Here is a 26976-nt window from a genome sequence, read left to right as displayed (position 1 = left end):
TGTCAAACCGAACAAGGGAACGGGAAGGAGGAGAAGACGAAAAAGCCTTTCGCTGCTCTCAAAATGAATTAATCATTTGTCTAATTGTAGTAAGCAATGGGTTATTTGAACAGCGTGACATAGGCGAGAAGTCACCCGCTTTCTGACAGTGAAATGTCTTTTTTTTAAATCTCATCATCCTTCATAGACAAGGTTCGCCTTGTAGTTTAAAACAGTGTTATAGATATGACTCCGAGGTATGACTCATCTCTGACCAACAAGCAGACACAGAAAACAACCTTTACTGTGAAAGAAAAAAGGGAAAACACTGAGTTTGGTAACGACAATAACAAAGCAATGGTTCAATGCGGACACAGTGCTCTTCTGCTTGCAAGACATGAATAACCTACTCCAATAATGGTGGACAGTTAAACCACACTTTTTAAAATTAGTGGTAGTAAACTCAGCTCACTAGGTATAAATTCTTAAACGTTAGACACATTCACACACACACAAACACACAAAATATGCCAATACAGAGTGTATATGTTATATGTATATATATTGCTTTGAAAAAGTCTGGTCATCCAATAAATTATAAACTATTAATTCAAATGCTTATTTGCATGTACAATATTGGAAAAATATAAATAAACACTAACACATAATACAAATTGATGTGAGTGAAAAATACAGAAAAAAGTAGCAAACATTCTTTTGTTGAACTGGACTGCATCTCATGCAGAAGACACAATAAAAATATTATTGAGCAATGGTGGCTGATCATGATAGATGTCTAAGCACCTATAATTCATGTAATCAAACAGAACCACATTTAATCCTTCAGGTCCTGCTGACTTCACCACTAACCAGTCTGCTTTTTGTCACATTTGTAGAATATTGGTGGAGCTCTCTCATGACCACCCCGTGAGAGTCTGAAGTTTTATGTATAGTTTTTATATTAATTGGATGATATGAAAGCAACAGTGGAATTCTTTCTGTACACAATATTATTGTGATTTCACTGTGCATGTGATTCATCACTTGTGTAGTTTATATTGTTAAATCCATCCTAGTGTTGTATTCTGGATCAGTAAATGTCACTCTGCTGCTGCGCTCACTTCACTGTAGCTGCCTGCATCAGATTTAAAACCTTGATGCTTGCCTACAAAGCTAAAAATGGACCAGCCCCTGCTTATATGATGTCAATGGTCAAAGCCCGAGCCGTACCTCGAGTACTTCAAAACTCAAGTACAGCTCGGCTTGAAATACCATGCTTCAAGTCTCATGGAAGACAAGCATCGAGACTATTCTCTGTCCTGGCTCCCAGATGGTGGAACGAACTTCCACTGGCTGTCCGGACAGCAGAGTCCCTTGCAGGCTTCAAACACAGACCGATGACCCATCTATTTGTGGAATGTTTAAATGACTACTGATCCTGCTACTATGTTGCCTAACTGAAGCTCTAGTACTTATTGTATGGTACTGTTTATTGCATTTATTGTTGTCTGCGATAGAGCTTATGTGTGTTGTACTTCTAGGCATAAGCAATGATCCCTGTATTTCAACAGCATTCTAGTTCAATGATATCTTCGACTCCAACCTACTGTACTGGCTAGGATGTATTCTATGAGTAAATGACAAAGTACTTTTGTAAGTCGCTCTGGATAAAAGCGTCTGCCAAATGTCGTAAATGTAAATATGTACACCTTTTGGAATGTCCTTCTTAGTGATATCAAAGTTTGTCACATACATAGTCATACACAGTATAACTGGCAGTGAAATGCCGTTGGTGCCTTTTGATATCATGTAATATAGTACAAACACACAAATTGTACTTGTAAGTTGTAGCTTAAAATTACATATGTTGGCATAGCAATGCTTCATCCCTTCTTGTTAGTATGAAACAAAGTAATATGTTAATATTTTGTGTGTGAACTCACCAAACCTGTACTATTAAGACCGGTATATAGTATATACCTTATAGTATTATTGCGTAGTACGCAATTGGGACTGAAGTATACTATCTGTACATTTACACTGCGAACACACACACACACACACACACACACACTACTTATCATTCAGTACAGTACAAACGCATACACTTTCTCCCTTTTGACAAATAATCCAGAGAATTATCTCTTTCCATCAGCATAATAGATCAGATCCAGAGCGTATGAGGGGTCGAGGTTTTCACACATTTCCGAGTCTCATAAACTCAGAATGAACTCTGGATTAAAGACAGAAGAAGCATTCTGTCTTTGTCTCCCGCCTGTCCATCACTTCGACTAAAGAGCTGAAGCTGGCTGGGTCTGGGCGGGAGACGCTAATCACCCCGACCACGCTGGCTCTCCCCAGATGAAAGCTCCACGCTGTAGGTGTCAATCAGGCCTTCTTTATGAGCCTCCTTTTTTCCTCTTTGTGTTGATGAACCGGAACATCGAAGCAGCGGATTCTCCGTTTCAGAGCTCCTGCGTTCCTGCCGTTTGCACCGAGAATGACTTGTGAACGAAAGTTTGGAGGTGGTCCAAAGCTCATTCTCTCCTATTGTTTCCTGGAGATCAATGGGGCTAACCAGGACAGAAGATGACACTCCGGGGTAACCTACAGGGGAGAGGACGGCAGGGGCATCTGCATCTTCATATAGGCAGGGAATGGAAATGTCATCACAATGAGAATGAACAGACATCACAAATTTGGGCATGTATGTTTGCAGGATGTATTTCATGGAAACAGAACTTCATCAAGTTATGAATCCATCTGTTAATTAAAATCGACATGGATATATATTTTAATTGGTAATATTACAATTGGTGGAACAATGCAAATGCAACATGACAATAATCAAAAGAAAAAACAGAAGTGATTGCTTTAAAATGGTAGAGCTGCAGATGTGTTATTAGTGGCCACTCAGTAATATCTGAGGCAGATTTGCTGTAGAAGAATAGTTGGTGGAGAGGTGAGCCTTTCTGATACAGAAATTTTTAAGTGCTCTCTCTCTGTCTATCGCTCTCTCTCACTCTTTCTCACTCTCTCTCTCTGTGGCTCATTTCTCCAAAAGCCATTTGTCCCTCAGCCTCAGGAATAAAGGCCAGAGTCCCTGAGGTTAATCTATTTCCATCACATCGACAGCCATAGCTCAGAGAGTGAAGGAAGCTGGGTAATTAAATGTTTTGCCTCCACTTCCGACTTCCACACAAGCATTACCTGATGTGACTTTTAAGGGGTCCCTTAAGTAGATTACTGGCAGCATCTGTTAATCTCCCACTTGCTATCGAAACATTAGATTTACTATTACACATATGAACAGTGTGATATTTCAGATTGGCTGTGTTATAAGGGTCTCGAGTCCTTTTTAAGGGATGCAAACCAGAGTTACCTTGGAAACTGCACTGAAACCTATACAACTTAAAAGCAATAAGTGCATGCTTACTCAGCCTCAGCAATTCTGTTCCCCTGCATCCAAGACTAACAACCTAAAAAAACTTGGTCCCTTTATTTATTGAATAAAAGACTAAAAACTAAGCAAGTATAAAATAGTTACAGTACATAATACTACAATACATTAAATTTAGATTTTAGAAAATATAAACACCATTTTACAATTTAATTTCACTTTCATGTGGATAAGCTAAATAAAACATGTAATACCATCAGTAAATATATATTGAATTTTCCTTCCTTCACTGTCTGGAGAAAGGATAGCATATAAATCTGAGTGGCATTACCTTTCATTTTGACTTTATCTGTCACTATTTTCTCCCCACTCAAAGGGTACTTTGTACTGATGCGTCTCTGCATCTTGGGCTGTGTGAAGAGGACTCAGTTTATCAGTCACCACTGAGATAAAAACAGAAAATCCATGACAGAGGACTCTGCGGTAAGCAAAGGAAGACCTCAGCGGAGGCACAGATAATCCCGCCAGACTGGCAGTGCCGAAGAGCGCGCAATTCCATCTTTTATGGCCTCTCTGTTCACCTCAAACACTCATGCCGGGAATCCGGCAGCAGCACGGAGGGTGATAGGCGCGGCTTGCGGCCCGCCCCTGATAGTGTCAGCTCGTCTGTCAGCTAAGTCGCACTGGCCCATCTCCATCATTCCAACGTGGGAAGCTTCATTTACTTCTGAAAGGTTATCAAAGAATAGAACATCATTCAGAATGGCTTGTTGTGAGGTGTCTTTCTCTCTGTCTCTCTCTCTCTTTTCTCTTTTCCAGACAATTTACAGCCATTTAAATCTATTTTTTTTTAATGTGGAGAACACATATCAAAAAATAAAAAACAAACACACCGGTAAAATGATGACGTATTATGAAAACATCACCTGATGATGGAATCTCAGTGGCATGCGGTACTCTGGGTAACTCACATGTTCTGTTGTAGCAAACTGGAACAAAATAGAAGGCTTTCAGCATCATGCCATGTGATCATCGTGAGTGAAGCCGAGGAATTATGATGTCTAAGGTTAAAGTGAACAATAATTGATCTCATTCAAATGTGCATTACTTAACCTCGTCCTGTGATGGATAGGGAGCATTTCTGAAAGACTATTGACAAGAGATGTCTTGGAGTGACTCATCAATCTTCGATGAGGCAATAATTGCAGGGGCAACGATTTCAAATGCAGTGCAACACAAATGACATGAGAACAAAGGTGGAGGGAAATGTTGCGTCCTTCATGATCGTCCTCCTTGGGCCTGTATTGAGGACATGTGCAAGAATTCGCTTAGCTCATTGTCTGTCTGTCTGTATGTCTGTGTGCCAGGTGCATTTAAATCTTACTTTAAATAATATTACTGCACAGTCAAGTTTTACAGTGTGATTTTGACTCTGTATAATAGTAATGCTTAAATTAGTACTGAGGGTGAATTTTCTTATGGCAATGTGTACAAGAATGACAAACATTACAAAAGTAAGTTTGTGTGTGTGTGTGGGGGGGGGGGGGTGCATGCGTGCACAGGCACATGCCATAATCTTGCCCTGTGTAGTTTTATCAAACAAAAATAAAATGTGTATAGGTCTAATTGTTTTAATTTGACCAAATATTTATTTATTTTTTAAATTTTAAAATTATATTCTTCTGGAAAGAGTTGGCATTTGATTGGCATTTGAGTTGTTTGAGAGAAATCATTTCAAAGAGGAGAAGAGCATGTTTTTGTGTTAGAGACTGCTGTTGCTGCAACTGAGAGCAGAAGTCTGTGAAATCGAGTAGAAATAGAAATAGCAAAGAAAATGCATAAACGTATTAAGAGCTTAAGAATGCATGCTACCACGCATCTCATTGTTTTTTCTTAATTTCTTCTTATTTAACAAATTTATTGAGATTTTTTAAAGTGATTGATGTCAATGTATGCTGCAGTATCATTTATGCTAGAAATGTTTACAACATATCAAATATAACATGTTTGTTTATTTGTTTTTACAATTTTGTTCCAAAGATTTCATATTACATTCTCTAATAAGGATGCTCTCGCATCTTTTTTTTTGTTCCTTTCTGTCCTGCCTGCACACACACACACACACACACACACACACACACACACACACACACACACACACACACACACACACACACACACCCATGCTTCCCAGATGCTACACTGTTGTATCCCCATAGCAGGCAAGGTAGGTGTTCCAGCTGTCTTGTTGCAGGTCCAGCCCAGTTGGTTTATCATCGATGCTTTCAGTTCCAAATGATGCTGTAGCCGTGTCGCTCCATTTATCACCCTGAGCCAGGTGCCATGCACTCTCCCAGCACAGATAGGCAGTTTATTATAGTATAGTAGTTATTTATTCAGGGTCTCCTCTGTGTATCTGTGCATGTGTGCATGTGTGTGTGCGTGCGTGTGTGTGTTTGTGTGTGTGTGTGTGTGTGTGTGAGAGAGAGAGACAGACAGAGTGAGAGAGAGAGAGACTATTGAGGTACAGTATATATAAGGGGAATCCACCTCAAGAGTTCGAATGAGGATAAGAAGCAGGGGTAGAGCGATAAGGTTCATCAATTAATGTCTGAAATATTGAGATATGGGAACGACAGCACTACACGAGATTAAAAGTTTTCACAGTGGGGTCAGCCAAGGTAGCACTTAGTCTGATGCTGCACAAAAGAATTCACAACTTGTGCATGGTGCAAGCTTGCATTCGACTTTAATTGATGGCTTTTGTGAACCTAGCAATAGTGATGAGTTTGTGTCCAAAGTGACAAAGATCATGATGGCATTTTTGCACTGGTGCGGTATACCGTATAAGCTTTGAGCAATTACGGAATCAAACTTTGGGAATTTATTGGGATTAAATTTTCATCTGAACGAGTTGCACTTTAAAATATAAAGTAAGGCTAACTTTTTTGGATTAGCTCGTTAATAGTGGGGGGAAAAAAAGATATGGTTGCACTTTTAGGAGGAAACCCAGTTTGTTGTCAAAGTACATACATTTTCAACTGCACATGCATGCAAATTTGATTTTGTTTCCAAATGCACAGAAGTATATAAATGCCTGATCTAATTGTTTGTATAATCCACAAAATTGTATTTAATTAATGGTGCATATAGGCACTTAAATACATTGTTCTTTAATACTTGAATACTTTAAAAAAGTTAAATAGGGTAATGAAAAAATCACTTATAAAATAGACCTACCTCTAACTGGGACAACATGGTGGAACATCTTTCATGCTGAACATGTTTTTTTTTTTTTTTTGTGCCGATTTCTTTGTTACATTAGCAACCCACCGGAAAGGATTAAGTCAGTTGCAGGTCATTCAATGATCTAGACAGCAACCCAGACCATCTGAACTTCATCTTGTTGGCACTGATTGGTCTCCATAGTCAAATAAACCAATCAGGAAGAAATCAGTCTCAGAGAGTTTGAGCTCATTGCACTCCAGGGGGAAATATAAAAGGTGCTGCAGAGAGGAGTGGGCAAAGCAATTTTGGAGTGTGGTAGCCATCTGAGAGATCAGAGGCTGGCCTTCCACCAGGTGCACGCGTCTTTCCAGCCCGTGGCACCGGTGCAGAATGGGGGACGTCCGCAAGCTTCATCCCCAGCCAAGCGAGCACGGCGAAGCTGCATTCATACGCCATTAGATGAGTGCACATCAGAGGCAGAGGCTCGGGATAGAAGTGTTTAAAGCACATCCCCTGATAGCTTTCCTGCGGAAGATGAGAGAGAAGAGAGAGGGTTTGAACTCGCGCCACAAAAAAAAAGGGGGGGGGGGGGGGGGGGGGGGAGAAAGTAAATAAATAAATAAACAAATAACTTCAGAAATGTGCTGCAGCCAACCGCAACACTTCTGCTGGAAATTGAACGTTCTTATGTAACGCGCTCGCTGCCTGCCTGCCTGTCGTTCTGGCAGTTAACTGGACTTCTGGGAGCTCGTTCGCAGCCGACTCGCGAACCAAGAACGTCGCCCGCTATTTTCACTTCGACGCTTTTTCACTACGGCAGGGAAGGGCCGCATTGCTTAAGCTTTATGTTTGATTGTGCATTATAGTCTTGGAAGCAATCACTGCGCTCTCACTGGCCCTTTACAGTATTCCTTCCCTGAGTCCCAAAAAGGGTTTTACATTGTAGCTAATGCAGACATTAAAGTTTAATAGAACGCCAAGAATGGTTTAAAAGACACAATTCATCCTCCAGCACCGAAGGTTCCTGCTTAAATGTTCTCACCTCTAGAGAGCCAGATGAATTATGCTCTCTGTGTGTAGGCCACCCCAAGGTGATTTATTTGCTGATTCCTTGTCACAGTGTAATTTATAGCTGTGCTTTTGTCTTCTTTTTTGTATACATGGGGTGATCCAGCTGTGCTAGTAGCCAACGTGATTTCATTCCTGAAGAGTTACACAGCGCCCAGGTCATTGTACGCAATCGGGCTAAGGCATTTCCGTACAAATCAGCTGCGATATATCATATAGCCTCGTCACGAAATCAAGTAGCGCACACAGAATAGAGATGCACTCAGTGAAAAAGAAAAAGATATGATGACTTGAGAGGTATTACACCTGAAACATGATGGAATGAATTAATATATATTTGCAAAATGGCAAAGAGACTTGTGTAAATGCATAAAAGATCCAAAATATGCAAAAATATGCCTAAGATGGTGATTATGACTTGGATAGGGCAGAAAAATGCACTGGAAGTCATCATTAAATCGCAAGTGAGCCAGGTTAATTAAACCATTAGCTGCATCTAATGAACTTATCTGAAAATGATGATGGAAATGCTCATTAGCTGTTAGCCAAAAATATAGCTGTTTGGTTGCTAGAATGCTAGATTAGAGCGCTATATATATATATATATATATATATATATATATATATATATATATATATATATATATATATATATATAAAAATAATCTCCTTCACTGCTGTATTGTCGTCTATCAGTCAATCCCACTGACTAGGAGTCAACCTGTACACTTGAATATTACTGACAGATTCATCGCAAATCTCATGGGAGCACAAGCCAATGTATACACACTGACGTACGCCGAAGCTCCCGGCGGCCCTGTGCTTCACCGGCTTGTCTAGGTGTCGCTGCTGTGTGGGCGCCCGTAACGAGTATGTGTGTGTGGGGGGAGAGGAAGGAGGTTGCTCGCCGACATTTCGCTTGTGTGAATATTAATGGAGCGCTGCATCTCTGCTCTGTGGCGGCCTGTCAGCCCGCGCTGGCTGGAAGCGGCAGCCTTGGCAGGAGACGGTCCCACTCTGTGCCAGCTGCTCCCGCCATCCTTATCAGCTGCCTGGCAGAGCGCTGTGCCCTACCCGCGCCGCCCGCGCTCCCCTCTGCCTGTAGCCGGAGCCGTCGAGATGGCGCGATAGCAGCTCGGCCGCAGCCAAGCTGCAGACGCCCGCCTTCCCTACTCCCCCACAGCAAAACCTGCAAAAAACAGAAACCTACACACAGGAACCAAGCAATTTTTGGTGAATGTCTTGTTTACCAGGGGAACGATAACAAGGGTACGCGAGACCATTGAAGGTAAAGGCACAGGCGGCCGTCACTATAGATTTAATCATTGCAGATTTTTGACTGGGAAAGGGAGCTATTATCTTATGACATTTGACTTGGCTTGATATTGAATAGACGGGCTTGCGGGTGGACCTAATTTGAGAAGCACGATGGTGGGATGATTATTTAATTATTCTTGATATTTGTTCCAGGTGAACGTTGCACCATGGGGTGTTGAACAGAAAATCTGGTTAGTCAGGTCACTCAACAGTGAAATTAGTAAGACACCAGAGGTGTGTTAAACGCGTGACTGAATTCTGCCGAGCCGGCCCTGAATTTCAAATAATGAGCTCTCGAATCTCTGTTCTTTTCATTTTTTTCCCCATTCATTCTTCTGCCTCATTGGGAAATGAGCCAGCATATGGGCTTGTGCTTCACATCTATTGACATTCTCCGTTTGGCTCATGAAGGCATGCCCAGGAACACCATGGCATGATTAAGAGAGAGATTTCAAATGCCTCGGATCTCTGGGGAGGTTTTTTAACACGAGCTATAATCGCAATCATTCTGTCTTACACAATGTTACCCATTCATGATTAATTTAATACATTTCTGTATTCACCAACCTGATGATCTTCTCCTGCAGCACTGGCTCTGAAAAGTCAGTTGGGACATGATGCCAGACTTCTGTACCTGCAACAACAGCTTTTTTAAAACAAGAGTTTTAACAAACAGCAGCAATTGGAATGATAATGGTACCAGCATGCAGCACTGCTGCAGGAGTGTGCAGACTAAAACGCTCATTCGTTCTGCTGTGCATTACTGCACACTGCCCTAGCTCTAAGCATGACACTGTTTCACAATTCATGATCCTGACTTAAGCAGACAGTAATGACCGCCCTAGCCTTTTAAAATGAGTGGACTCTTTTAAAACCTTCATATCTCATTTCATTTGCTCTTTTGGACATTGCTGTGATCTGTTGGCTACTAATGAAATGCTGAACTTCACCAAGCGAGGGCACAGCATTCGTTGTCTTACCTGTGGTGAGAGGCAGAGTAAGGCAGAGGGCTTTTGGCAGTAAAATTTAGAAGGGCAGATTCAAGTAGACCGAAGTGATGCTTGTTGCGCTGTTCACCTCACCTCAGTACACACGACCATCTCTCTTAGCTGTGCTGCAAATTCATACTGACTGAATCTTAATTAACCAATCAGTCTTGGCTGTATTTTAATATGCATGCGCCAAGCGGAGAGGACATTGAGGAGGTAGGAGGGAAGTGGGGAGGGGGGACAGAAGGAGGCGTTGCCATGACAGTTCTGCATACTACGGCAGATTTGCAAAAGAGGGAAGCTGGAACACGGGCAGAATGACAACCACTGAGCAGCCTCTGTTTGCTGGCCATACTGAGCTAAGTGCTGAACAAACATTAACAAATGCACTTGCAACTGGTATGTCAGGAACAGGGTGGCCCGCTGCAGCAGTGCTTTCTAAGCACTTTGGCAGTTACACCATCACACGCAGACAGCTGTGTAGTAACACTCATATGGCAGGCAATGCTGATCATTACAAAACCCAAGAGATGTCAACAACTGCTGTCTCCCAGTAACTTTTAGTTAGTAAGTGTGTGTGTGTGTGTGTGTGTGTGTGTGCGCGCGTGTGTGTGTGCTTGTGTGTGTGTGTGTCCTTTTCTGAGAGTGTTCCTTGGCACTGCGTTTTATGGTCAGCAGCTCCATGTGTAAAGGACATGAGTAGGCAACCTTGACCTTTCTAGAGACACCTGGAAAATTGCGAGAAAGATCATCATTAATCGGCAGTCATCTGCTCACGTTTCATCCTGCCGCTTCTCGTCATTAGACGAAATGAGAGGGAACAGACTGTGCCGAACACATGGTCCCAGCCCAAACTGACCATGCAGAGAATCCTTGATCCTAAACCCTGCTAAGACACACGGCAGCTCATTATTTCATCCAGCGTCACATTAGGTCTAGAAAAGAGGTGGTAAACTGTCTCTGAAATAGTCAGGTCAGTGATTATTCATACTGTTTACAAGCCCAGAAGAGATGGACTATCAAAGCCTTAACCTTCGCAGTCGTGCAACGTCCCTCTGACATAACAGCTTCCTTGAATGGAACCCATTACTGTCGCCACTATTACCGTTGTGCTATTTGGATAGCTGAGGGCATCAAATTTAGGATAAACCTATGCTTGCATGGTTTATGGGATAAGGGGGGAAAATAGACCAAAATAAATGAGGCCCTTTATGTTTTTTTTTGTTCCAGAACAGCAGACAGGATTGAAAAGAAAAGCTCAGGGCCAATAAAGCGAGTGGGCCAGAGGCTCTCTGGGCTGTACGTGTGAACAGGGCAATAAAAGTCTGAAGATTATTTAGAGAGAATATTGCTGCAATAAAACAGAGAGTGATTCTGGGTGGGATTCACAGGACAATACAGCAAGACTTCGCTTCCAACAAACAGGAAGAAAGCAGTGAGCAGGAAGTTAATACCAAATCACTCCATACCCAAATGCCTCCCCAAAAAACAACAATAAAAGACAAAAATAAAAACGCAGCATCATGTCCATGTCCTCGTCATGCACACGTGCACGTCACATACAGTTGTCCTACGCCCGCTGCTGCACGCTTCCAAAGCTCGTGCGCTCTTCATGCAAATTTGCTAATGCTTCTCTGCATGTAATTGGCATTAAGAGGTCTTGTGTCCAGTCACTGCTTTGACACATGGGGAGCTGTGAGCAAGGCGTTAGTGCGGTTATTAGGGTGTTTACGTCATGGCTCCGGATGAGGACGGATGGGAGCTGTGGCCCTACCTCATCCATTCGCCCAGAGGGTTGCTGGCTTGGGAAATGGCAGGCTATGACAATATCTCTATTAGAAGTGATGGAGAGCGTGTCAGAGTGGGTTTATTAACAGCCATGCCGGTCGACACCAAGCCCACTGGCGGGTGAGTAATGCCATTCAGTGCAACAGCCCACCACCTTAATGTACACTCACGTCCCGCTGCTCTAATTTCCTGAGAGGGAAGGCCATTAGTTTTGATTCATATCAAAATATAGTAACAAATGATTCCTTTCAATTACCAGTGGCCTTCAAGACCATATTGCAAAGGCAGGGATATTTCTCACTGAAAGTTGGCTAAACAAGTGGCTTAGAGTTCAGCTGCTTGGGTAAATGTTTAATTGCAGTAGTGTTTCATTGGAACTGTGTGGAGAAAGACAGTTAATGACCTGTGTACATGTGCCATGGGAACCAGTTTTGCAAACCAAAAACAAAATGCAAATGTAACTGGAAAAATAATACACTGAGATAACTTTTGCTGATAATTACATTCATATTTCATTGGGTGGCCATGTGAGCAAGGGACCTGTCAGTCAAGAGGGTTCCGGAACTTTCCGCTGACATTCAGTGCCCTTTTCACATTTTCTCTCAGGATGGAAAAGAATAAATCACAGAACTGCACTGACCCAGAACTCAGAACATGAAAGGCAAAGGATGGACCAATAAGAAAGCACCACCTTACTTCTATGCAAATCGATTGACACTCTCCCACCCTCCACCAAAACAAGGCTTGACATTTGAAATTAAGGATGAATTGAGCCATGAAAAATACATGAATAGATAAATAATAAACAAAGATCAAATGCAGAAGCAACCTAATGGCTCTCAGGATCCTACTTTCATGAGAGATCAAGCAATTAATAAAAAAAAATTGTTTAAATGCGTGATTAAATGGCAAACATATATATGATTAATGCAGCTTTTGTTGTATTCTATAAGCAATTAAGAAATTATACATTGTAATTTAGATATCATTTGAAATCTTTTGAACTTCAAACGTATATATAGATAGATAACTAGGTGGTGGCTTGAAAGTCTAAGAAATGCCTTAGAAATACACAGCCCAGTGCAGAAGTGACAAGGAAGCACCTGGCAGGGATTTGCCTGTAAGGAACCAATAATCCCAAATCTGCAGGGAAATCATGATGGAGGGCTTGGAGGTGACAGACTTCCCATCACTGACCAGCTGCATCTTCTTCATGGTCTTTCAAATGCTGCCACCAAATCTTTTTCATTTCTGACCTACTCTTCAGTGTCAAATTCATATAGAAATATTGCAGTGTACCAACAGCATTCGACTGCACACCAGAATACCACTTTGTCCCATCCTGTCCTCTGCAAACTCTGGCACACTGACTGACAGTCTGGAAAACATGGCTGCATATTGAGCTGTTTGTATCCAAACCAAGGCTGAGCTGCTAACAGACAGCTATTAAGTGGCTAATCCTTGACAATAGACTTTTTCATTTGATAATGAAATAGATTGTTTCATTTGATCAAGAGGGACATCAAGTTAGAGATGATTACTTGTTCCTCCTTCTCGAATTCAGAACATGTGCTTACCAAACAGGGTTATAGGGTTGAAATCTACAGCACAAGTAAAAATATATATAAAAAAAAAAAAAAGATGTGAGAACACATTTCCCAGAAAAATTAAGCTGGCCAGTGCATTATCCTCCAACCAGAAATCAGGCCATTTTCAAAATGATTCAGACAGATTATGGCATGGGTGGTCAGCTACCTGGTGAGCACCTGGTCAGAAATGAACATGGTCAGACGCTGCCCAGAGCAAGAAGCGGAATAGTCCATCCCATCCTGCAGATTGATTGGGGGTGGTGGTGGGGGGTGGTGGTGCTGGTTGGAGGCGGATGGAACATGCATGGTATCGTCTAGCAGACTGGACTTCACGGGAGCTGACGAGGGTGTACGGAAGATGAACTGGTGTAATGAAGCCAGTCGCTTCCCCCGGCCTTATCCCAGCTTCTGTCTGATTCCTCATCACACTCTGATCATTGCAATCTGCGACCTAATAGGCCCACCAGGTTTGGGCTTGCTCACGACCTGTCCAGCCACTTGGTTTTCGCCATGATGGACAGCTAATTGATTTGGCGCGAAGGTCAACAAATGGAGCCTGGCTTGATTTCATTCATCAATTAACCCTAGAGTTCACCCCATCAACTGAATGGATAAGGGAAGTGGATCAATTGACTTCTTTACAGGAAGCCTTTAAGATATTGTTATAAGTGTAGGGTAAATGGATTTCCTTCTGGAAGCAATGGGCAAATTAAATGTAGAACATAAACCAGATTTACTGTAAGTTTCTCAGTAACACTGCATACATACATTTACAAGCAATTTCAGGCTTAAGTATGCACTTTTTCCTACTGGTAAGTAATAATGCTCTTTATTTCTTTATATAAATGATTAAACCACAACATTATCAATATAAAACAAGACCACAATGTTTGTATATGTGAATGATGCTGGTATTTAAAATACCAATTCCCGTTTTGAGTGACTTATTCAAGTATGTTTCAGCTCGTGAAATCATGAAAGATTACAACCCATTGTTGAGCAGCTGTGAAATTCAGTAGCAGATCAAAGTGAAACATTTCAGAGTGTAATATTATGATGCAAAACAGCATGCACAACATTAATATCTAAAATGTCAGTGCAGTCATAATGTCAGGCTACACAAGCATGTCTTCCATTAAAATGCCATGATAGAGATCCAGCATACAGATGATGTTATAATGTCTTAACTGAGTCTAATACAGCACTACGAGTCATAAAAAAAACAGGGGAAATATTTGTAATAGCACATAAAAAATGTTAATACGTATACATGCATATGGAAAAAAAACAAACCTTCAGAATAAAAGGTGAACCTTTAATTAGGTGAACCACAATAAGCTATCAGTATCCATTTAAAAGGACAATATGGTTAGTACCAGCTAGTTTTGCACATTAATGTTAAGAGAGTCACATGAAGTCAACAAAAAAGAATGTTATGTAGAAAATCATCCATGTACCAGAGCCGAAACATTTTTTTTTTTTTTACGCTCAAGGAAATGAATCACAACTCAGTTTAATTGGGTAAGTACAATAAATGGAGATTTTGATGTTGTTGATATGCATGGATAATGAGATGCCTTTTGAAGTGAAAGACCATCTATTTTTGGAATTAGCTCCAGTCACAGGTGTTTTATTGTGAGAAGTCTAATCAACTCTTTTGAAGTTTAACATCACTTTGGTAATATTGAACATGAAAGCACATTAATTAACACAATTTAATCTGCAAAAGAGATATTAGGATATTGGAAACATTGGTTAAGCATTTTCCTTCACTCTGCGCCCATCTACTGTAGCACATTTATTTGGCTACAGGTAGAAAAATTACTGAATACAATACATATAATTATTTGGGTGTCTTTCCTACAGATTAATTCGGGTGCTATTGATATAAAGGATTTCCACTGATTGTGAAATGTAAGACTGCCCGTATTCTGTGTTTAGGAATAAAGAGTGGGCAATAATACCTATAATAGATAATATAAATGGTAATAAAGTGGAAGCTACAGTATAAAGTGGAAGCACTAAAGGTTTAAAAAAAAGTAGTATCAGTGTTTAAATTAATTAAAATCGCAATTAAGAAAGAACAGGAAGATTGAAAATGACCAACTTCATGGCAAAAAGTGCAAGCTTTAAAGAATGGAGATATGAATTATATCATCTAAGCTTTTAAGTTAGATTAAAACATCCTGCTGGGTTACAACAGTGAAAGAACAAATGCACGCAATGCACACACACACACACACACACGCACGCACGCACACACACACACACACACACACACACACACACACACACACACACACACACACACACACACACACAAACACACTTACACTTGTTTTTTTAGTTTTGTTTGTTATCTCAGGGATGAATGAATAAACACTTCTCATTATTGGAAAAGCTCTCTGTAGCACAAAAAATTATTGACCCCTTCTGCAAGCTCCTTAGTGTGACATTACTCCATTTTCTTCACAGAAACGCCTTATCCAAAAACACAAACCATGCTGAAGTGGTCTCTCAAGGCTTGGTACTTCCCTCTCTGCTATTGTGAAACCACACCGCACTGGAAGCAAATTATGCTCAATGAGAAAATTGGCAAGAGTAAAATAACATTTTTATTGTGGACCACTTACAGCATATAAACAGGAGTGGGTTTAAACTCTTTTCACTAAATACCACTTGTGAGCACCATTTCCACACAGTTTCTGAAGAAACTATTTTTGCACCTTATTCTGTCTGTGTGTATTCTGTCTGTGTGTATTCTGTCTGTATGAATCCTGCCTGTGTGTATTCTGCCTGTGTGTATTCTGTTTGTGTGTATTCTGCCTGTGTGTATTTTGCCTGTGTGTATTCTGTCTGTGTGTATTCTGCCTGTGTGTATTCTGCCTGTGTGTATTATGTCTGTGTGTATTCTGCCTGTGTGTATTCTGTCTGTGTGTATTCTGTCTGTGTGTATTCTGCCTGTGTGTATTCTGTCTGTGTGTATTCTGCTTGTGTGTATTCTGCTTGTGTGTATTCTGTCTGTGAGTATTCTGTCTGTGTGTATTATGTCTGTGTGTATTCTGCCTGTGTGTATTCTGTCTGTGTGTATTCTGCCTGTGTGTATTCTGTCTGTGTGTATTCTGTCTGTGTGTATTCTGCCTGTGTGTATTCTGTCTGTGTGTATTCTGCTTGTGTGTATTCTGTCTGTGTGTATTCTGTCTGTATGAATTCTGCCTGTGTGTATTCTGCCTGTGTGTATTCTGCCTGTGTGTATTATGTCTGTGTGTATTCTGCCTGTGTGTATTCTGTCTGTGTGTATTCTGCCTGTGTGTATTCTGTCTGTGTGTATTCTGCTTGTGTGTATTCTGCTTGTGTGTATTCTGTCTGTGAGTATTCTGTCTGTGTGTATTATGTCTGTGTGTATTCTGTCTGTGTGTATTCTGCCTGTGTGTATTCTGTCTGTGTGTATTCTGTTTGTGTGTATTCTGTCTGTGTGTATTCTGTCTGTGTTTATTCTGCCTGTGTGTATTCTGTCTGTGTGTATTCTGCTTGTGTGTATTCTGCTTGTGTGTATTCTGTCTGTGAGTATTCTGTCTGTGTGTATTCTGTCTGTGAGTATTCTGTCTGTGTGTATTCTGTCTGTGTGTATTATGTCTGTGAGTATTCTGCCTGTGTGTATTCTGTCTGTGTGTATTATGTCTGTGTGTATTATGTCTGTGTGTATTCTGTCTGTGTGTATTCTGCCTGTGTGTATTCTTTGAACATTTGCCATTCACTTATCCTTTGTCATCTGATGAATATCTTTTAATTACACATGGGAGTCAATATAGTACTGGGCAAAACTCCAGGGCACCTGCACAGAGAAAACTATTGAGTCCATCTTCAACAGAGACAGCAAGACTGAAATAAATAAATAGCATTTAAAAATAAATAAATAAAATAAATAGCATTTCCAAATAATGTTTATAAACACATTTTAATAAACTGCTGCTTATGGGTTCTTTAAGACATACTACACTACACTCATACTACACCCCTTGTTGATTGAGTTCAACCCAGTACCAAAAACACTTAGTACTCTGACACATTTCAGTATTTTTATACCACTGAGATGTGGTTTCCATGGGCCCCTGTGTTGTGGAGGATGCTTGTTCAGGTCACGCTTATGGAAGGCCTCATTTAAGTTGCTCTTTATGGTCTATTGATTCAAAGTGGCAGATTAACTGCCAGGACCATGTGGATGCTGAGCTGAACAGACAGATACTGAGCTGTGAATAGTTGTGGCTTATTTCTTCCTAAATCCGAATGCAACCGCAGCTACTGCTGTACAATATATGCATATGTTCATGTACATGCATATGCATATGTGCACGTACCTGCATATGCACTTGTACATGTACCTGCATATGCATTTGTACATGTACATGCATATGCATATGCATATGCATTTGCACAAACATATGTAGGTACATATATCATGGCTTCCTTGCTAGTACTTAACACCAGTCTGCTTCAGTGGCATGATCAGTCAAAACCAGAAGTGGGACTACATTCAGCAAGGCAAAACAACTGCTCTTTAGCTACAATCAAGCATGAAATTTTAAACAGATGTGAACAGAGTGACAGATAGCTCAGGGGTGAGTGCTATGGACCTGCAATCAGGGGGGTGTTCATTTTGTATTCAAATCCCTGTTGGGACAGTACTGTTGTGCCCTACAGCGAGGCACACTCTCTCCTGTGTAGCCTAGAGGTGATGCAATATTTTCTGCTAAACTTTTTATTTTTTTGGTTTTTGGGACAAAAATGTTCAAAATGTTTCATGCATTTGCATTTGCAATGCAATGAAATCACAAAGTTATTTGTTCCATCATATGCCAACATTAATATTATCGTCTACGATACCACTTTTTACCTGCATAGGATGTATAGGTTATATATACCTAACCCTATGATTTATAGAACAGAGATCATGAGAACTGTGGAATAATCGGTTATAGGTAGAAAAAAGTGCAAATGTAAAAAAAAAAAGCAAAAGCAGCTAAATGTAATCAATGTGATCATTTAAGCACGGCATCTATAAAGAACAACCTGTGCATATATTATCCAGAGGCAGCGCAGGCATACATTTCAAAAACTGGCTATCGCTGTCACCTGCCTCTGACGTAAAGCCATTAGAAAAAAAAACCTTGTAGGGAGGAGGAAGAAAATGGTATTCCTTTAATACTGGTCCCTACGAACTGATATTATCAAAGACACATTTCCTCTTGGCTCTCCTGGGTGTCTCCGGGCCGCCACGCGTATAATTACAGAATGAATACACATTAACCACAGAGAAAGACTTTTAGGGCTGAGTTATAGTAGGGCACACGCTGGCTCCTTCCCCCCCTCTACTGCTGTGTTGACTTTGCAGCTCTGCGGCCTGCAGATTTATGGGACACTTAATTCACCAGCCGCACAATCGATAAACAAGACGTGGGTCCAGCCCCACCTTGATAACTCCAAGCCTCTGATATATCATAACGCAGCTCGTGCAGGGGAGAGAAGCTCATTCAAGTCATGACACCACGCACACACCCACACACACACCCACCTACCCACATCCACACACCCACACACAAACACACATAGATCCACACACCTTGCCTACTCTCTCTCTCTCACAGACATACACACACACACACACACACACACACACACACACACACACATACACACACCCAACCACACAACCTTGGTTCTCGCAAGCAACTTCATGCTGAAATGCCTGTGCCTGAGCCTTAAAGTTCATTTAGATGTTTTTTGGATTCACTGGAGCAGTAGCATAGCACAGAGAGCCTTAATGTAATATATGGCTTAATATAAAAGACTGTAATTATACATCCAGTTAAAGATTAGCATGATCTGCACAGAAGCTATTGAATGTACTTCAGGAGGCCAGTTTGATGTGCTCAGATAACGGCTACTGCTAGACCCCAAAATGCTTTTCTAGGGGGAATTGCAAACTCAATGCAGTTTAGTCTTTGTGCCCTTTGGTTGGAGACGATTGTACAAATAGCCTATCACATTAGTGAAAACAGGAAAGACACTTTCCATTTAAATGGTGTAATGAGCGTTAATGTAAACTTCAGCTATAAAGAAAGCTATTCGAACTTTATTTACCGTACAGTAAAATATGTGCCGTGACAGACAGTGACAGGATGGGCCCGGGTGGCTGGTGAGAGGTTCTTCGGAAGAAAGTTCAGCTCTAAAGACTGAAATTGGTTTCTAACAAATGGTGAGCAGAGGCCAGCTCTGTCTTGCTGGAGTAAATGGCAGGTGAGTGCCAGCCCCAGAGCTTAGATTAACCCACATCCCTCTTCCATTGTGAGACTGTCCACACATTCACAGTCCATTAAAGTAAGCTGTTCCACAGGTTTGCCATACTTCTAGAGCTGATATATATTACATGCTTGCGCAATTGGTGTCTTCAGAGCACAATGGGTCAGAGTTCACATGGATAATGCCCTGAATACAGGACTGCACTGTATGTATGGACTATGATGGTTTAATATACCTTCACAAGGAAAGAGGCTTCAGAAGGTTTTCAGAGATAACATACTTTTATTCATATTCATTTTTCTTCTGAAATCATAGAACTAATGCAAAACTTTGATCTTTTAATGCAACTTCGGAATGGCATAATATGTATGCCAAACACAAATGATTAAATATTCTGCTAAAGCACAAAAGCGATTTTAAACAATTAAAGTTTTTCTCAGATCACTTCATACATACTATTATTATGGAAGAGCTCATTAATGAAATCTTTGAGCTCTAGTTTTATTTAATTAACAATTTAAAGCCATAAGCAAATTTTGAGCGTTCAAGCATTCAATTACATACCAGGGGCAGGAACTTGTGCTCATGTTGTAGTTTGCTGGAACAGCACAGGAGTGAGGAAGGAGAGGAAGTTGGTTTCCCTGTTTTAAAATCCATTCAAAATTGGCAAAGTTTCCAGGTAAATAAACAATTTATAATTTTAGTTCTTATATTATGAAGATTGTTTGCCATTAAATTGTAAACCATTTACTTGTTGAGTGTGTCTCAATAACGAGACAGACATAGACAGACAGAGAGCTGGACAGATGGGAGGTGGGGGAGGGGGAGTTGGACAGATGTTCAAAATATGCACTAATGCCAGATTTTAAGGCTGTCTGCTGTTGGACACAAAAGCAGAGAGTGGCACCCAACAGCTTAATTGACAGGCCAGTAAATGGGGGCCAGTTAACCCGGCCTGTCTGACCAGCAGGGGACAGCGGGCCACATCAGTGCCATGACAATGGCGTATGCCTATCAGATCAAATGCTTGGTTTTACTACACGTGAACTTGTGGTGGGCTGGATTAGGGACAGAACCGAAGACACTCGTCCCTAAAGCAGAACTCTACATTCTCACTTCCAGTTTTCATCTCATTCGCAATTCGGAGCAGAGCCGGCAGCGCGGTCACTCAGGAGAGAGAAGTGAGCGAAGGATTTTTGAAGATCTCGTTTTACAGGCCTAGCGCCTCCCGAGCTGATTCTCCTAATGGGAATCGTAGCGCTGCTGAGCTTTATGAAGACCCCTACAGACGAGTGCAGTGAAGTCCTTAAATGAACCAAAAAGATATTGAGAGAAATGGACTTCGTGTATTCCGCCGGGGTTTGGTGTGAATCACTGATGCTTGTCGGCACTCTTGTCAAGGGACCCAGAGACACGGTTTTACCTGCAAAAAGAGGACTACGATTATATGGGGGAATGGAGTAGACAGAAGACAGATGGTTATTTCGGTGCTCTGAATAACATAGCCAGTACTTCTCTGAAAGACTAATGTCATGTCAAAGCTTCTGAATAGTTTAATTACATTTTCATCATTTGGCAGATACACTTGTCCAGAGCAACTTAGAGAAGTGCTTTGTAGTCTCTATCAAAAACACACCCTCATTCGTGCAATAATTAAAGCTCTTATTATTACAAGCCCCCCACCCCCCGAATTATTTTATATCTGCTCTCAGGGATATTATTTATGAATACAAAAATAGTCGCTAATTTCAGTTGTCTTGCAACATTCAAACATTATATGTCTTGAGGGCAAATTCCAGAGTGTTTACACGCAAACATACAAAATCCGTGTAATTCCTTTCCCTTGGCTGCGGCTGACCTCGCCTGAGCCACTGTCTCTCCCCGCTTCCCATACACAGTATCCTAGACCAACAATTATCCATTGGTACCGGCTCCTCCAGAGATAAACAAACAAATAAATAAATAATTATATTTTTAAAATGCTCATTCTCCTATTATGCATTATGGTTCTACTTGCAATGGCCGTGCACGACAGATGTGATCTCCTTATATTATGATAAATTGAAGCCCAAGCTGTAGCCAGGAGATTTAATTAAGATTCAGCATTCACCTTCTGCAAAGGTAGCTTTGTTACTTAATTCAAATTAAACCAGGAGGTCAGGGGAATGCTTGCATTGCTGCTTTTCTATATTCAAATCTCCTTTGGTTGACCTCAGCGGAACAGCGTCTTAATAACAAATCACTTTCTCTTATATCAAAATAGGCAATACTTCCCCTCAGTCCTCTGATGAAGCAGAGTTAGTAAACATGCTCCGGTTCATACATAAGTAATGAGCGAGAGAGAGAGAGAGAGAGAGAGAGAGAGAGAGAGAGGAGAAAGGAGGTAGAGAAACAAGAAAAAGGCAAAGAAATGACAGGAGACTAAATCCAAAGGCCAGTCTTGTAGTTTCAAACAATGGAAAAAGTGCACTCTCTTTTGTACTTCTTTTCCTTGTTGAAAGAAATGATGTTAGATGCTAAAAGCATCTTATATATGACATCTGGTTTCAAGGTTGCACAGCTCAAATCCTGGAAGAAAAGGGGAGGCCAGTTCTCGATTTCACTTTCAAATCCAGTACTCGAGTTCACATTTAAATGCACATGGGAGAAGGGTTCTACCGTCCACCTTAAAGTGGTTCGGTGCAGCGTGCTTTGTCATACGGTGAATCCCAAAGCGATTTACATTGCAGCTCGTTCAGCAGGTCCTAGTGCTGCACGGATCCCCAGGGGGCTGGGCTGTACCGCCTGTTAGAACCTGGCGCGTGAGCGCCATTCACACAAGCAGTCAAGGGAAGGAAAACAGGAGGATGGCCAATGTTTTCCCAGAACTAGACATTGCAGCCCGAAACTGCTTTTCGGATTCCTCTGCAGAAGTTAGCTGGAGCTCTTCCAAGCAAAGTGAAGTTGCTGGAATGGAACTCAGCGGGGAAGCCAAGAGGTGCTTATGCCCACAGACACCTGGGAAACTTTTAATGATTTAACACTCTTTACTATGACCTGTAAAGATAATCATTCCGATAATTATTTTAACTTTCTCTTACCAGGATGTTATGCAATTTAAAAGAAGCCAAACAAGAACTGGAAAAAGAGTAATTACTGCACAAGAACTTTCTAAATTTGTATTAGCACATACACATAATGCGGTTCTCAACTGGATGGTTTCCAGTTTGATTTTTAGGGAAATAATGATTTGTTCTATATAATAATAGGTATACCTACATTGGGATAAAGTGGCCATTTTAGACTCAGTGCTAGACTGAGGACTAACTTTAGAGAATCACATTATCTCTCATTTCCACTCGACCCATGTAGTGGACACAGTGATTCAAAGCTCTTGCACTGCCCTGAATACTCCAGGCATGGACTGTCTAGTAGGGATTCATTTGAGCAGAAAAAGGACCTTTTACATTTACCTTTGATTCCAATCAGAACTACTTTGCATTCATTTCACACAGAGATCTTCACTGGCTGTTCGTAAAGTACATTGTTAAGTTGGCGTGCCCGAAAAGGCTGCGAAGCAGAATCATGTGACAGACACTGGTGATAGTATGTGACTGGCCACAGATGTTAAGAGATGGTTGGAGGGTCAGAGTGCATCCTAGCATTTATACGTGCTTTCGTTAAAGCCCTCTGAGGAGGTCAGGGGTCTTGGTACCCATGACCCCTACGTGACCAACAGGTGCGAGTTCCAATCCCTTGACCAATTAGAGCTTGCGGACATGCAGAACGACTGCGGGTGCAGGGTTCTGTACCAGAGTGTCGCTGCAAGCTGCCTGAGGTTCCTTTTCTTTTTTCAGTTCCTCTCTGTTGTCCATGCCAGTTTTAATCAAGCGCCTAATTGGCTTGTGTTGACCATCAAACAGGTTTTATATTCCACCGGAAAGGCCATCTGCTTACTTTGGATGAAAGAGAAGAGAGAAGCAAGCTGAGCGGAGCAAGCATTAGTCCATGGATGGCGTTCCCTCTCTGTTGTGACAGGTCTGTGATGTCACCGTTGACATGAGAGCATCGCACTTTCCCAGCCAAGGTGCTGTCAGACAACCCAACAGCATGCTCGTGCGCGATGCTCACGTGCGACGCCTGCTTCCACCTCACACGGCAGTGATATCGCAAGACGAGACACCGGGATCTGCATGAGGCGTACCTCGCTTTCGCATGCCTCCTTCTGCCAAGTGCCAAGTGCCTTGGCACAGGCACTTCAAAAGGTCCCGTGCATCCATTTTGTTATGAGGTGCAGTTAATCAACTGGCACACACCATAGAGTCCTGCACAGCTCAATTTCAACTTGATATTTCAGGCAGTATGAACTACTTTGACGCTCTATGCCCACACACATTTCATAGTTTATGCCAAGACAGGTTATTCTTGAGAGTACACAAGCGCATACAAATGAAAGCTTGACAAGAAGCCGTCCTCATCAGAAGTCTAAAGTGTTAATTTGGATGTGTTCCTCCTATAATAAATGAGGGCCATTACACATAGATAAAGTAATCTATTATTGTCACCCCTTAGATACAAGCAGCAAAAAGGATGTGTCACTGTGCAGTGCAATCCCCTGCCTTGTACTCACATTAGTCTTCACTATCTTCATTGGTTTTCGGGTTTCGACTGGGTTCAGCATGGTGATCCTGGAGTTTGATGTGGTAACTTTAAGTTGCATGGAACTTCTGACCACGTTTAATAAAATAACAAACCATTGTCATTTTGAATGTATTCCCCCAAAACTGAAAATGTCAGCTATTCTGAAACATATATATTTCCTGGACCAAAGGCCTTTCAGCATTACTGTATTTTCCTTTATTATATTATCCTCTATTTCAGAGTTTTTGGGAAAAAAAAAAACAAAACTCTGCACATTTCTAAAAATGAGATCACCAGATTTTGTTCATAGTAGTAACTCACAAAAGAAAAAAAAATCAAGTGTTGTGTCTCTCAGCGAATTTTCTGGCGACACGCTCACCAGATGTGAAACAGATTTCGGATCCTGTTTCATTTTTAATGACCTAATACATTAGTTCACATCAAAGTCTTTGTGACCTTTTCCACAAAGTGAGGAAACCGGCTGAACGCAAGGCCTGAAGGTCACAGCTGCTATATACTCTCAGAGCCCCATCAAGTGCCACCAGCCTCTGCCAAGCTGCACCCGCGTTTTTCTTTTCTTATTTTCTGTGCCACAGGCTGACGAATGCCGCTGCTCTTTCCGACTCCCAGTCTGGCACGCAAATAAACACAACACGTAAGACACCAAACATGCCGAGCCTGGGGAAATGAAAACTGTTGCGTAACGTATAATCTATAAAAACTTTGAAAACAACAAAAAATGGCTTATAAATTCATATGCAAGTGCTTTTCGTATATGCATCTGGGTCCATTAGGGGTTTCAGTATGTTTTTTTTTTTAATGCCATTGATTCAAATAGCCTTTAGAAAACAAACCACATTAAAATTCAATGAATGGGCTGTGGGTAACCACCTACTGACCTTAGCATCTTTATTGTGCCGCCTGCTTAGCTGTCTGAATGGCAGAGGGGTTGAGATATGAGGCAGTGTAGTTTGTGGAAACAAAGCCACCTCACAATGTGGAACTGAAATAGAAAATGATTTAGGGTCGCATTGTTTCATCCACGAGATAATTATCATTCACTGGTTATTTTGCGACACAGCAGACACAACGTTTTAGCAGTGGAACTCACCAGCATTCAGAAGCCCTGGCTCTTCAGAGTTGCAGGGAAGAATCAGTAGGTTTTGCCTGTTATCCCAAAGCAGGATGAATTACACCACATGATTGGAATAGCGAGCTTTGGGTTTCCGTGGGGACAAAGCTGTACAGGTTATCCAAGCCATGCTAACTTGAGATTAGATTGCAATTTACAGCCCCCGAGGCCTGGTTACTGTCAAAGCAGCTGCCCTCAAGTACAAACAGATGCAGCGATATGCTCGCCTTACTGGGCATTCTTATGTGTGATATCGGCCAATCAGAAATAAAAAGATTAGCATCCATGCAATCTCTGTCCCTTTCCCTACCCGGCACTGCTGATGCTCTTCCTCTTAGCGTCGGAATGCTCTCATGCTCAGATGAGTTTGAAGATGGATGAGGATCCATTATTAAACAATGGCTATCCCTGCTCCCAGAGTTTCATCAGGGCACTGTGGTAAATTAAGGTGGCCCACACAGCACCAGCCTCCCATATACTGCGTGCAAGGACAGATGACTGTTATTGTCCAAGTCCGGCTGCTGCTCGAACATGCTTCGGCATTTGCCCCGGAAGAGTGGGGAAGCAAGAGGATGTGGCGTCTTAAATCAAATCCCGACCTGAGCTCCCAGCAGATGGCTCTCTTTCATATGCCTTCAGCCTGACAGAGTGAAAAATGCTGATTAATGCCATGGGACTCTGCACCTCTCAGAGTAACTTGCCCATTGCTAATTGCTTCCATCCACCACTGGAACTTGTATGGTTTCTTATTCACTGGCACTTCAGTGGACCGAAACGCTGTAGATGATATATGTGGAGCTGCATGCCTTAATCTGTAACACTGTGTAAATAATTTATATGAATAAGAGTAGGTATATGCTGCCATGCAGGCAGGCAGAAGTACATATGGATATTAGGGCAGACAGGGTCATTCTGAAATATATATATATATATATATATTTCAGAATGACCCTGTCTGCCCTAATATGTGTGTGTGTATTTAATTATGGGAATATATATATATATATATGTATATGTATGTATATATATATATATATATATATATATATATATATATATATATATATATATATATATATATATATATATATAGTCCCATAATTAAATACACACACACACACACACAAACAATTTGCTAATTTGAAGCCAATATTTCACTCAAGCAACATGGGGGGGGGGGTCTGCAAAGACGGGAAAATCATGAGATTTTGACCGATGGCCAATCAATAACCAGCTCCCTGCATTTCTCGCTGATTAGAGAATGACGTATTTATTGTTTTCTTGTCCGGCTACAGCCACACTGAACCTGGCAGCTCCAAGAGAAGCGGAGAGCCGACAGAAGCTGAAGGTCGCCAGGCGAAGAGAACCTGAGCGATTGCACGGCATTATAAAGAAGAATGAGCTCGCCTCAGGCGGTGAGGAAAACTTAGGAGGGTGTTACTGGAAACACAGGGGCGCTCGCTTCCTCCTGCGGACAAAATGAATGCAGACATGCTCTTCAGATGCTCGTCTTCTGCCGGGTTCTCTCCTGACCTCTGACACGTCTTTGCATCGCCGAAGATGCAA

General features: G+C 41.4%; 1 long non-coding RNA gene across 2 annotated transcripts; it reads right to left on the bottom strand.

Annotated features, from left to right (window-relative positions):
• Window positions 1–19959: 19959 nt before the first annotated feature.
• On the bottom strand, window positions 19960–26040 carry LOC113569232. Of its 2 annotated transcripts, none has more exons than XR_004776774.1 (3): window positions 25390–26038; window positions 25178–25281; window positions 19960–21081 (listed from the first exon to the last, which is right to left on the bottom strand). It is a non-coding gene; the product is annotated as an uncharacterized LOC113569232 (long non-coding RNA). The 2 variants fall into 2 exon arrangements; XR_003409724.2 differs by lacking the exon at window positions 19960–21081 and adding an exon at window positions 24769–24909 and having other exon boundaries at window positions 25390–26040.
• Window positions 26041–26976: the final 936 nt, after the last annotated feature.

Source organism: Electrophorus electricus, chromosome 13 (assembly GCF_013358815.1).
Source record: "Electrophorus electricus isolate fEleEle1 chromosome 13, fEleEle1.pri, whole genome shotgun sequence".
In the NCBI taxonomy this organism is placed as follows: Eukaryota; Metazoa; Chordata; class Actinopteri; order Gymnotiformes; family Gymnotidae; genus Electrophorus; species Electrophorus electricus.
Note: the sequence above shows the minus strand (reverse complement) of the source record. Positions and strands in the feature narration are given on the sequence as shown.